Below are 12,387 nucleotides of genomic sequence, written 5' to 3'. Positions count from 1 at the left end.
GATGTTGTTTTTTTCTTTACTCCCAATTTCTTGTTTTTGTTGTGCCCTTTTGAAAAAATAAATTAAAAAAAGTTAAAAACGTTAAAAAATACAGTTGTTAAAAGATGTTATTTAAAAAGGTCTTTTCAGAGATGCCCTTTGCTCTCAATATTCATGTTGTTTGTACTGTTACCCTATGTTTTCCTTCTTGATGACTCACCTGAGACTCTCATGAGAGCCATGATACCCTCATACGTAGCATGGTTGACTCTTGCGGGCCACGTGTGAAAGCCTGGCGTACAATCCTCCGAATGTAACGTACTTTTCTAATAGAATTTACATTTTTACTGAACATATCCTGTTGCTATAGGTATAATTAATGTGCACAAGATTTTCGCAACTTAGATTTTTATACAATCCCGCAAGACTCCTGCAGTGAGGGAGCACCAAAGCACCTGCCTTCAGCCATGTACTTCTCTGTATCAAGCAAGAGTCTTGCAAGCTTGAAAATTTTGTGTATTCCTCATGGATAACATGTCTGTATCCTTCAGTGTGGATAGCAGAGTATTCAAACCCTTAAGCCTGTGCACTGACACCGTTCTCTAGAAATCGTTTTCTCTTCCACCCCCTACCTTTTTTCCATGATCTCCCCGCAAGACGCTCACATGATCCTACAGTTTGTCAAATCACATATTGTACACGCTATTACAAAACTTACAACTTTTACTTCCTTCTTCTAGGCCTTTTGGAAAATACAACCAGGCCTTTTGGAAAATACAACCATTCCAGTCCCAACTTTCCTCAGTATGGCAACTGTATTTAGTAGAGAGTGACGAGAGACTGGACTCTTCAAAAACACCTCACCACATGATAACCTCTCTACATTATACAGTAAAATAGGGGCTGGCCATTCCACTCTCCGGTATAACAAGGATGTGCAATACAGTGTGGGGAAGGATGAATTTCAGCACTAAGAATTCTCTCTTGCGGGGGAGGAGCTTCGCGGGCAACCAAGATGGCCGCGTAAGCTCGGAGCTCCGCGGACCTTCCGATCCTCCGCAACTATCCTGCCTGAAATCCTGATCCACGAGGGTGGATTTTTGTTGCTGATGGTCTACTGAGGCGAGAACCGTTTTCAGATCACGAATCGGTGTTTCCTACGCTGAGCTACGTCGAGTGGGACTCCGTGCCAGTGTAGTGCCATTGTCTCTCCGGACTCCGTCACTACGCACGACCGACCTGCGGAGTGCCTGCCTGTCGTCTTCACCAGTGGGGTGTTATTGCTCGCAGTGCGTTCCTGAGACGGCCTCTTACTGTTCGGCCCGGACAAGGTCTCCGGCTCACTGGGCTCGGGCTTGCCTGGCATAGCCCTTTGTTCTCGTCGGACCTAACATGGCGGGCAGAGGGGACCCTGACAAGACCTCGGGCAAAGGCGTCCGTGGCAAAGCACAGTCGCAGCAGAACAGGATTGAGCGCTATACTCAGCCGAAGACGCCACCTGTTACCGGACCCTCTGCCAAGACCCTCCCGCCCTCGGGCTCGTCGGACGGCTCGGAGCCTACCCTGAGCGACATCATGGGAGCCATCACTAGTTTCCGGGCGGACATGCAGCAACAGCATGAAGTCCTTACACATAAAGTGGACACTATGGCCGTCGACCTGACTCTCATTAGAGCCGATTTGGGCAAGACTAACGATCGAGTCAAGAATCTGGACATTAAGACATCCAGCCTGACGGTCGACGTCTCGGACCTACAAACAGAGGTCCGGAACTTGCAGAGGACCGCGGAACAATTCTCAAGGCGGCTGGAGGACTTTGATAGCCGTGCCAGGCGGCAGAACGTCCGCATTGTCGGTGTCCCGGAGGGCTCAGAGGAGGCGGCGACGGACCTCCTCGTTGAAGACCTGATCAAGACCCATCTGGCACCGCCTGGCCTTAGCAACTTTTTCTCGGTGGAGCGAGCTCACCGAGTACCGGGTGGCCCGCCGAAGTCGGGCGTGGCGCCTAGACCCATCGTGGCTCGGTTGCTCAATTTCCGAGACAGAGACGCGGTCCTCCAGGCTTCCAGACGGCATGGACCGCTTAAATTTCAGAACGCCGACATCCATTTCTATCCGGACTTTACCAGGACGGTACAGCGGCAGCGCCAGAGCTACGCCGGGGTGAAGCGGAGACTGCGTGACTTGGGATACAAATACTCCATGATGTTCCCTGCCAAGCTCCGGATCGATTACGAGGGCCGTGCCCTCTTCTTTGACTTCGCTGAAAATGTGAGTGACTGGCTGGACACTTTATCGCCGAGACGCTCAGGATGAACATGAAGGTGGTGCTGCTGGTGGCCCGGACCTATGAGACTTGGCTCTATAGTGGGTGATCCATCGCTTGTTATTTCTGCCTCATATGACTATCGGATATTGTTTTATTTTACCCTGTTGACTTTCCTGTCTGTACATGGAGGGTGGCGGGGGGTGTTCGCGGAGATTCCTTACTCCTCTGGGTCTCTTCTTGTAGAGTAGTTATGGGGCGACAGGCACACTGCTGGTTGGGGGGGCTTTTCAGTCATATGCAGGGGTGCAGGGTGGGGGGTGCAACTATGCAAGTTTATTTGTTCGTCTGTTCTTTCTCTTCCTTTTTCTTGAGGCAATCAATTATGTTTTTTAATGTATACTTGATGATTGAGTTGGCTGGGGTCGGGTGGGGCGGGTTGTTGGACGATGGGGGGTAGGAATTTAAAAGTGCTTAGCTGGAATGTTAATGGGTTGGGTGACCGAGTTAAGAGAGGGGTGGTAATCCAATTGATAAAGAGACATATGCCCGGTGTTGTACTTCTGCAGGAGACGCATTTGGTAGGGAACTCCTGCAAGGCCCTAAACCGTAAAGGCTACAAAATGGTTGCCCACTCTGGGTTCTCCTCGGGTTCCCGGGGGGCGGGCATCCTTGTGCGTGCGTCCCTTCCCCTTGAAATCGACGCCACAGTGCTTGATGACAGGGGACGCTACGCCGCTGTGGCGGGAAGATGGGAGGGGCGTTCCCTAGCGCTACTTTCGGTTTATGTCCCCCCGGGCCTCCAATCCAGCACCTTTCAAGATCTTGGTGGCGCCATCTTGTCCCTGCCTGCGGGCTTATTGATACTGGGGGGTGATCTCAACTCAGTCTGCTCTGGCACCCTTGATCGCCAACCGCCGAGGGACCTCCGGAGTTCCCAAATGTGGCTGCCGGCCTTCTTCGAATCCATGGGTTTGGTGGATAGCTGGCGACTGCGGCATCCCGCGCTCCGCCAATTTTCCTTCCTCTCTAGTGCCCATGGGAGTCTGTCCCGTATAGATTATGTCCTTACCCTGGCGGCACATTCACCTGCCGTGTCTGAGGCCCGTTTTCTGGCACGGGGTGTTTCTGATCACTCCCCGTTGTGGGTCTCGTTCGACTTTGGCATCGTCCTGTCCAGCTGTCCGGTGGCGGTGAACCCTTGGTATTTTCGCAACCTCAAGACGCGCGCACTCCTAGCCAAGGCCATCGACTTGTATTTCTCCGAAAATGCTGGCTCGGTTGGCTCGGCGGTCACACTGTGGGAGGCATTCAAGACTGTGTTGCGGGGTGAGGCCCTAGCTCTCATTGCGGAGGCTAAGCGAGTTCGTGGTGCCGACCTTGCGCATATTGAGGAAGAGGTCCTGGACCTCGAGTCCCGTTTGGGGCCTGAGCCAGACCCCTCTCTTTTACACGACCTCTCCCTTAAACAGTCGGAGTACCATGAGCTCGCTACGAATGCCGCCCTAGTTTTGGCCAAGGAACAGCAGGGCCGCATTTATGACGTTGGGGATAAGGCCGGCAAATTGCTGGCCTGGTTAGACAGGCGCGAGATGGCAAGCCGGGTGGTGCCGGAGATCCTGGGTGAGGACGGAGTGGCGGTCACGGACCCAAGTGCTATTGCCGAGTCCTTTGCAGATTACTTCCGGGGTGTCTATACTTCTGGTTCAGACCGCTCCGAGGCTGATTCATCCGAGTTTCTCTCGACGATTGACCTCCCCTGTCTTTCTGACGAGGAACGTGCTGATATGGATCGAGATATAACCGCGGACGAGATTGCCTTGGCGATCCACGCCCTGCGGTCGGGTAAAGCTACCGGCCCAAATGGCATACCGGTCGAGTTATACAAGATTCGGCCGGATGTGGTCTCTCCTCATCTGAGAGCTATGTTCCTACGGGCTCGGGAGGAGGGTGTCCTCCCTTTGGATCAACGGCTGGCCACCATAGTGGTCATTCACAAGGAAGGCAAGCCGAGGGACGTTTGTAGATCCTACCGTCCTATCTCTCTCCTCAACGCGGAACCCAAGATCCTAGCTAAACTGCTTGCAAATCGGCTGATCGGAGTCATCAGCGACTTGGTACATCCGGACCAATCAGGTTTTATTCCCCGCCGCAACACTGCCCTCAACCTGCGACGGCTGCATGGTGTCATGGCCAGAGCTCATACCCTGGAGGAACCGGCGGTACTTGCATCCCTAGATGCCACGATGGCCTTTGACTCCCTGGAGTGGAGTTACCTTTGGGCGGTGTTAGCAAAGCTTGGGTTTGGACCGGGCTTCCTGGGCTGGGTGCAACTTCTTTATGCGGGCACACTGGCTGCCGTCACAGTTAACGGTCGCATGTCAGCTTCCTTTGCGCTTCACCGTGGCACTAGACAGGGTTGCCCCCTGTCGCCACTCCTGTTTGCGCTGGCCCTGGAACCACTTGCGTCCATGTTACGCTCGCACCCTGACCTGCATGGAATCACCTGGGCCCCGGGTTTTGAAGACAGGGTCTCCCTATATGCGGACAACATCCTGCTTTACCTTACCTCTCCCTGTAAATCGCTTATTGTGGTGTGCGACGTTCTCCGGCTGTTTGGGCGCTATTCGGGCCTGATCATCAACTGGGCCAAGTCCTCCCTTTACATTCTCAAAGGAGACACGCCGCGCCTCCCTAGGGGCTGTAATATACAACTGGCCGGGCAAGGTTTCAAGTACCTGGGAATCTACATATCGGGTAGTCCTAAGGCGCGATATGACTGCAACCTCCTCCCTCCTCTCCAACGACTACGGAGGGATGTGGACAGCTGGCGCAAGCTTCCGCTTTCACTTCTGGGCCGGGCGGCATTGTTCAAAATGATGTCCCTGCCCAGGTTTCTATATGCCTTGCAAAATACCCAGGACCTGGTTCCGGCTCGCTACTTCAGAGAGGTTGAGAGCCTGCAACGTGCCCTGCTCTGGGAGGGTCGTCCTCGTGTCGCCATCCAGAAGCTTACTTTACCATGGTACGACGGGGGCATCGCTTTACCGGACGTGCGGCGGTACTACTGGTCCTCTCAGCTTACTGCCATCAACCATGGCCTTTATGGCCCCGCGGACAGTCCGGGTTACGCTATGGACAGATGGCTTTTGCGTGGAGGCAACTACTACCGCGCCCTGTATTCCAGGTCCTTTGACCGGCGCCTCACGGGCCCGACCAGGGCAGCGGTTCACACGTGGCGGACGATTACTAAGATACAGGGCTGGCAGGGCAGACTGACGAGATTCACCCCTCTGTATGATTCAGATATCCTAGGCAAGCTCTGGCACACCAAGGGTTTTGATAAATGGGACCTTATAGGTATCTCAAGGGTGGAAGACATGGTTGCTAAAGGAGAGGTCAAGACTTTCCCCCAACTACAGGCCGAATATCACTTGGGTGGTTCGGAATTTTTCTGTTACGCCCAACTAAAGCACGCGCTAAACGCCGCTAGGCCAGAGGAGGGCGAAATCCCTGAAAGCTACCCCTTGGAGGACAGGATTCTGGACGGCCATATGCCTGATAGTGCCATTTCTTTGTCCTACAAGAAACTGATCAATGTTAGAGTTGACTTCCTCCAGCGCCTGCGAGAACAGTGGGTAGCTGACGGCCTGGAACTGGACGACGAGGACTGGCAGAGTGCGGTGTCTTCCCCTAAGGAGGTCGCCATTTCCTCGCGACTGCGCCTAGTGCAATTTAAGATCCTCCACCGGGTGTATGTCACCGGCCCCCGGCTTGTGCACATGGGCGCCTCGCCTGATGGCTTTTGTCGTCGCGGCTGTGGAGCCCTTGCTACCTTCATGCATATCTTGTGGGAGTGCCCTGTCATTGCCCCCTACTGGGAGAGAGTGCACCGTGTAATGAGGGAAGTGACTGGAGTTGAGTTGGCAGCAGAGGCGCGGAGGTGCCTCCTCAACATTTGGGAGCCGAATGACTATAACACGGCGCAGACTCGTTGGGCTACACTAGGCAACATGATTGCTAAGCGAGATATAGCGCAGAAGTGGGGTTCTACCTCGGCCCCCCCTGGTGGTGCAATGGAAGGCCAATATGGATTGGTGTATGCTACGGGAGAAGACGGTGTACGCTGCCAGGGGGAGGCCTCAGACGTGGAACAAGGTGTGGGGGGCGTGGAATGCTTACAGCGGTGATCTGTGCTTACCACCGGAGACTATTCCCCGAGAGGAACATCTGTCACCGTAACCAATGACACCAGCTATTTTACACCTGCTGTAATTCTCCTGCTTTCCTTCCCCTCCCCCCTTCCTACATCCTACTTTCCGTTCTTTTCTAGAATCTTACCTGGCCTCCGATGCCTCCGACTGACTCATATGCATTTCCTTTTCCTCCATTGCCTTTCTAATGCGCCCTTTGGCGTTTCTTTCTTGGTTTTGGTTATTCTATAAAAATAAAAACAACCTGCAATGTCCTGATGTGATTCGTTTTGCACTTTACTCCTCCTGACACTATGCTGCCTTGCCTCCGGGATGTTAGGCTGAATAGCTGTGTGCTTTGATGCAATAAAGGTTTTAAAAATTAGACTAGGACCGCTCTTAGATTATCGGAGCGTGTAGTAGGGTGTGGGGAGGTACTTACCTCTCTGCTTAGACCTCTCTCTGGGATGACGGGTCTGTGAAGTACGGTGTGGGGAGGGACTAGCCCCTATCCATAGATCTCTCTTGGATCATGGGCATGCATAGTAGGGTGTTGGGAGGGACTGGCCATCCTGCTGAGACATATCTGTTGAATGACAGATCTACAACCAGGGTGTGCAGAGGAAATGGGATTTTTACTCAGATGTTTCTCTTGGATAACACGCATACAGACTAGGTCATAGAGAGACTGCTAAGTCAGCCCTGACATCTCGCCAGAGTAACACATGTGCAAAATAGGCTGTGGGTAGGGGCTGCTCTCTCTGCTCATACCGCTGTTCATGATAATGAATGTCATTAGTAAAGTATACAATTTAGTATCCTATCTGTTGACAACAGTGTCTTGGACCACCAGTGTGCATATTTGAATGTAAGGACACACCTCTCTCTCAGACATCTCCTTATAAGGTGTACACAGAGACAGACCTCTGTGCTGAACCTTCTCTTTGGAGTGACAAGCATATATTCTAAGATGTGCAAAAGAACTGCCCTCTCCAGCAGCCGACAGTAGTGCGTAGTATACTATGAAAATGCATTTGCCCCTGTGCTAAAACATCAAAACATCTCTCTTCTATAGAAATCTTTAGACTAAAGTGGGAAGAAGCCCAGGTCTCTGTATAGTACCTTAAACATATGTATACATGCAGCAGAACAGCTGCAGTCCTTGGATATGGAACTGTCATTTTAAGTTAACATTTCATGACTGTAATAATATTGAAATTTTTAAAAGCTATTAAGGAGCGAAATCTATAGTAACTTTAAACATTTTATTTAAAAAAACAATTTAACAAAATTACAAACAACAACTACATTATCCCTTTTGGTGCATCGGACGGCTCCCAGCTATCCACGCACATGGCACAGGAAATCCCTCTGCACCAGAGGGATTTCCTTTTTGTCAAAACACCCTCGGGAGCTTGGAAGAGCTTCCCCAGCTCCCGACAGTGTTCTGATCATTTGTCCGAAAAGAGGGTCAGCGTGCACGTTACACTGACGTCATTTTGGAGAAACTGAAACTCAGTTTCAGTTTTACTGCCTCAGCTATCTCAGCCCCCTGAGCAATGAGGCAGATGGGAGAGGTATCATTGGAAAGAGGAAAATCAGCCTAGGGGATCTCTGCTTGGGGATTGACTCAGGTGGGCGATCCCCAAGCAGGGATCTACCCACTTGGCACGAGGGAGGGGGCAGCGGAGCACTTGGGCAAGAGCTTTTGCTTCCCCATTATTTTGGGCACAGACTCCCCCGGGAGGCAGATAGGGGCAATACCCCCCAATCTGCACCCAGGAGGGCAGAAAGCACACTCGGCACCAGGGATTATTTTACTATTTACGCCTGTAGGGGTGGGGGCTGCCGAAAAAGTCTTTCTGTCCCCTGGAAGGGAGATTGGGGCAATAGCTCCCAATCTTCCCCCGGTGGGGGGGGGGCGGGGGGGCATAATAAGCCCACTAGGCACCAGGGATTCTTTTTGCTTTTTACGCCAGTAGGAGTGGGGGCTGCCCAAAATTGGCATGCCAATGCTCTCCTAAATTCCAGTCTTTCTGCCCTCCCCAGAATTCCACAGTCTTTCTGCCCCCCGGGAGACAGATTGGGGCAATAGCCCCTTATCTTTCAGCCCCTTATCTTTCAGCCCCTTGTCTGCCCCTCCAGGGGGGGCAGAAAGCCAACTAGGAACCAGTGATATGTTTCTGTGCAGGTCAGGGAGAAGCCCCATAAGCACGGCCACTCCCCTTTTTTTATGCACACATTTTAGCTGTTTCAGTATTATTTTTAGTTTCATCTACCCCCAAGCGGGGGCCCGAAAACCACTAGAAACCAGGGAGAGTTTGTGTGAACTGGATTTTGACTGATGGTCTGCGTGTACTGACCTTTGGCTGGCATTTTTCTGGCATTGTGTGTGAGATTACACTTGGCTAATAGGGTTTGTGAACTCATGCTTGATGATGGTGTGTATATATTGGCGCTTGCCTGGTGGTGTATGTGGAGTTGCACTTGGATGGCAGTGTACGTGGACCAGCACTTGGCTGACGGTGTGCATGGATGGCGCTTGTCTGGTGGAGTGTGTGGATGGCGTTTGGCTGGCAGAGTGCCTGGATGACGCTTCACTGGCACTGTGTGTAGATGGATCTTAGCTGTTGGTGTTCGTGGATTGTGGTGCGCGTGTTCTGACTCTTGGCTGGCGGTGTGTCTTGCATGGATCCCGCAGCGTTTCCTTACCTAAAATTCCCTGCAAACCTCCAATTTACTTAAAAAAGCCACTTCTTCCTCACAGTTATGTGCGGGTAAGTTGTAGGATCACCACACAGGCACAAATTTCCTAACACCCAATGTTACCCTTGGTGTGCAGAGAAAAATGAGACCTCACTTGTGTGGGTGCCCAAGTTAGTGTCAGCCTAAAAACATATAAACAAACTGCTCTTTTAGACCCGCCTTAGGCCCCCATCAATCTCTACACATGTTTTGCCCTTTCATGTCATAGGCACTTGGCCCCTCCACGCAAGTATGGTATCATTTTTATTGGGAGACTGAGGGAAACGCTGATTGGTATGAAAGTTGTGCCATGCAGTGATCCCACAACCTTCCCACACAGATATTAGAGGAAAACTTGACTTTTTAGCTAAATTTGAGGTTTGCAGTAGATTCTGAGAAGGAAAATGTTGAGTTCAACGCAAGCTATACCTCTCTGGACACCCATGGGTATCTAGTTTTCAGAAATGTCTATTTTTGTTAGGTTCCCCTAGATGTCAGCAAGCCCGGGACCAAAAAACAGGTATCCACATATCTATCACAAAACGACCTGGCTTTTCAAAGTGTGTCATCAGCATTTTTGGTCCAGGGCTCAGCGGCCATCTATAGAGACCTACCAAACCCAGACATTCCTGAAAACTAGACACCTAGAGGAGTCCAGGGCAATGTGGGTTGTGTGGATCTCCCAACATTTTCCTACCCAGCATCCCCTGTAAACCTCACATTTTGCTAAAAATAAATCACGTTTTCCTCTCTTTTCTGTGTGGGAAAGTTGTAGGATCACCGGACTACCACAAATTTCCTACCACCCAGAATTTCCCCCAGTTTCCTGATAAAAATGGTACCTCAATCGTGTGGGTTGGCCTAGAGCCCGCAACAGGAAACATCCCAAAACGTACTGTGGAGACATCAAAATTTCCTATCACAAAACGACTTGGTTTTGCAAGTGGGTAGCCTGGGTTTTTGGCCCTGTGCTCGGCGGGCATCTAAGGAAACCTACCAAACTTCCACATTTCTGAAAACTGGACATGTTGGGGTGTCCAGAGAGGTATGGCATACGTCGACCCCCCAAAGTTTTCCTACCCAGAATCCCATGGAAACCTTAAATTTAGTTTACAAAATCAAATTTGTATCCAATTTCTGTGTGGGAAAGTTGTGGGATCACTGGACAGACACAAATTTCCTACCACCCAGTGTTCCCCCAGGTCTCCCAATAAAAATGGTACCTCACTTGTGTGGGTGGGCCAAGTACCCGCGACAGGCAAGGGCCCAAAATGTATTGTGCGGACCTGAAAATGACCTGGCTAGTAACCTGGGCTTTTGGCCCCGGACTCTGCAGGCATCTAGGAAAACCTACCAAAATCACACATTTCTGAAAACTAGACTCCCTTGGAGTCCAGGGCGGTGTGGCTTTGCGGGCCCTCCAATGTTTTTCTACCCAGAATCCCTGGCAAACCTAAAATTTAGCTGGAAAAAATCACAATTTTCTCACATTTCTGTGTGAGAAAGTTGTAGGATCACCAGGCTGATACAAATTTCCTACCACTAGCATTCCCCCAGGTCTCCCGTTAAAAATGGTACCTCACTTGCGTGGGTGGACCAAGTACCCGCGACAGGCAAGGACCAAAAACGTATTATGGAAACATCAAAATTACCTCTCACAAAACGACCTGGTTCTGCAAGGGGGTCACCTGGGATTTTGGCCCGGGCTCGGCAGCCATCTAGGGAAACCTAAAAAACCTACACATTTCTGAAAACTAGACACCTGAGGGAGTCCAGGGAGGTATGGCTAGTGTGGACCCATCAACGTTTTCCTACCCAGAATCCCCTTAAAATGTCAAATTTAGCTGAAAAACTATTTCTCAAATTTCTGTGTGGGAAAGTTTTGGGATCACTGGGCTGACATAAATTTCCTACCATCCAGCATTCCTCCAGGTCTCCCGATAAAAATGGTACTTCACTCGTGTGGGTGGGTGTAGTACCTGCGACAGGCAAGGGCCCAAAACGTGTTGAGGAGACGTCAAAACAACCTGGTTTTGCAAGGGGGGCACCAGGGTTTTTGTCCCTAGGCCCGACGGCCATCTATGGAAACCTACCCAGGTGGCAAAACAGTTTCTTCAAATAAAACAAAATTTGCAAAAAGGAGTTCATCCAGGAAATTAGAAACAACCAGTGTGTGTTACATCTATTTCAGAAATGTAGAAGTATTGTAGATGCAGTTATTCTGAAAGGATAGCTATGACCAAAGTAGCTTGTGAAGTCAAACTACACAATTCTTCAGCTGCCTTTACTTTTTTCATCTGGCAGATTCAACCTCTCCCCAGGTACTTACTGCTCAATCAGATAACAACCCTCCTTATATAAATACAACACCTTTTTGCTGTTTTAGTAAGTAAATCATTTTGTCAATAAAAGCAAGTAGAGCTACATAGAACGAGCTGCTCCAGCTGAACATATATCGCTGTAGGCATTAAGAACATCAGTTGTGCAATTACATTTTTTTCCTGACTTTTCACACAGTTACTGTTCCATATTTCTTTTAAATTAAGCAATTTTTCTTTTCTTCCTCCATATATAGTGGGACATTGTACTTTTGTTTTTCAGACCTTCTGTTTTCTATTTCCTACAAAAAAAGAGACAAAATGATCAAACAATTTACATTTGCATACTGAACACTAATTAAAAACAATGATACATCACTATATTCTCTAAATATTTCTACACTTTTCATCCCCAATGACATATATATGTATTGTACCACTAACTTCATAATTCGTTTCTCTTGAAAATTTTCACACCCTCAAACAATGCATTTTTTTATCCACAATTAAATTATAACATGCCGTCAAACATAGTTCCATAACAATTTGTATAGTAACACATTCCTATTTACACACCCTTCCTAATAGTGAGCACAGTGTTTTACTCTAGAAATAGCAATATCTACACTCAATCATCACATAGGGTAAAATATGTGTACAGTAAGGTTCATAAAAATACTAGGCCTTGTATTAAAAGATTGCAGAATCTTTGCTTTATAATGTCAGAAACGCTGTCTCTTTTACTTACACCTACATACAGATTGAACATTTCTTTTTTTAACACAACGTCCAAAATCTCAAAATCTATTTTAAGAAACATACACGTCTACAAACAGCGTTTGACTCACAAAATCTTGTGCAGAATAAGTTTACCAACAGTAGTGCA

Source organism: Lissotriton vulgaris, chromosome 3_1 (genome assembly GCF_964263255.1).
Source record: "Lissotriton vulgaris chromosome 3_1, aLisVul1.2, whole genome shotgun sequence".
Classification (NCBI taxonomy): domain Eukaryota; kingdom Metazoa; phylum Chordata; class Amphibia; order Caudata; family Salamandridae; genus Lissotriton; species Lissotriton vulgaris.
The sequence above is the reverse complement of the archived record's forward strand: the minus strand, read 5'-3'. Positions refer to the sequence as shown.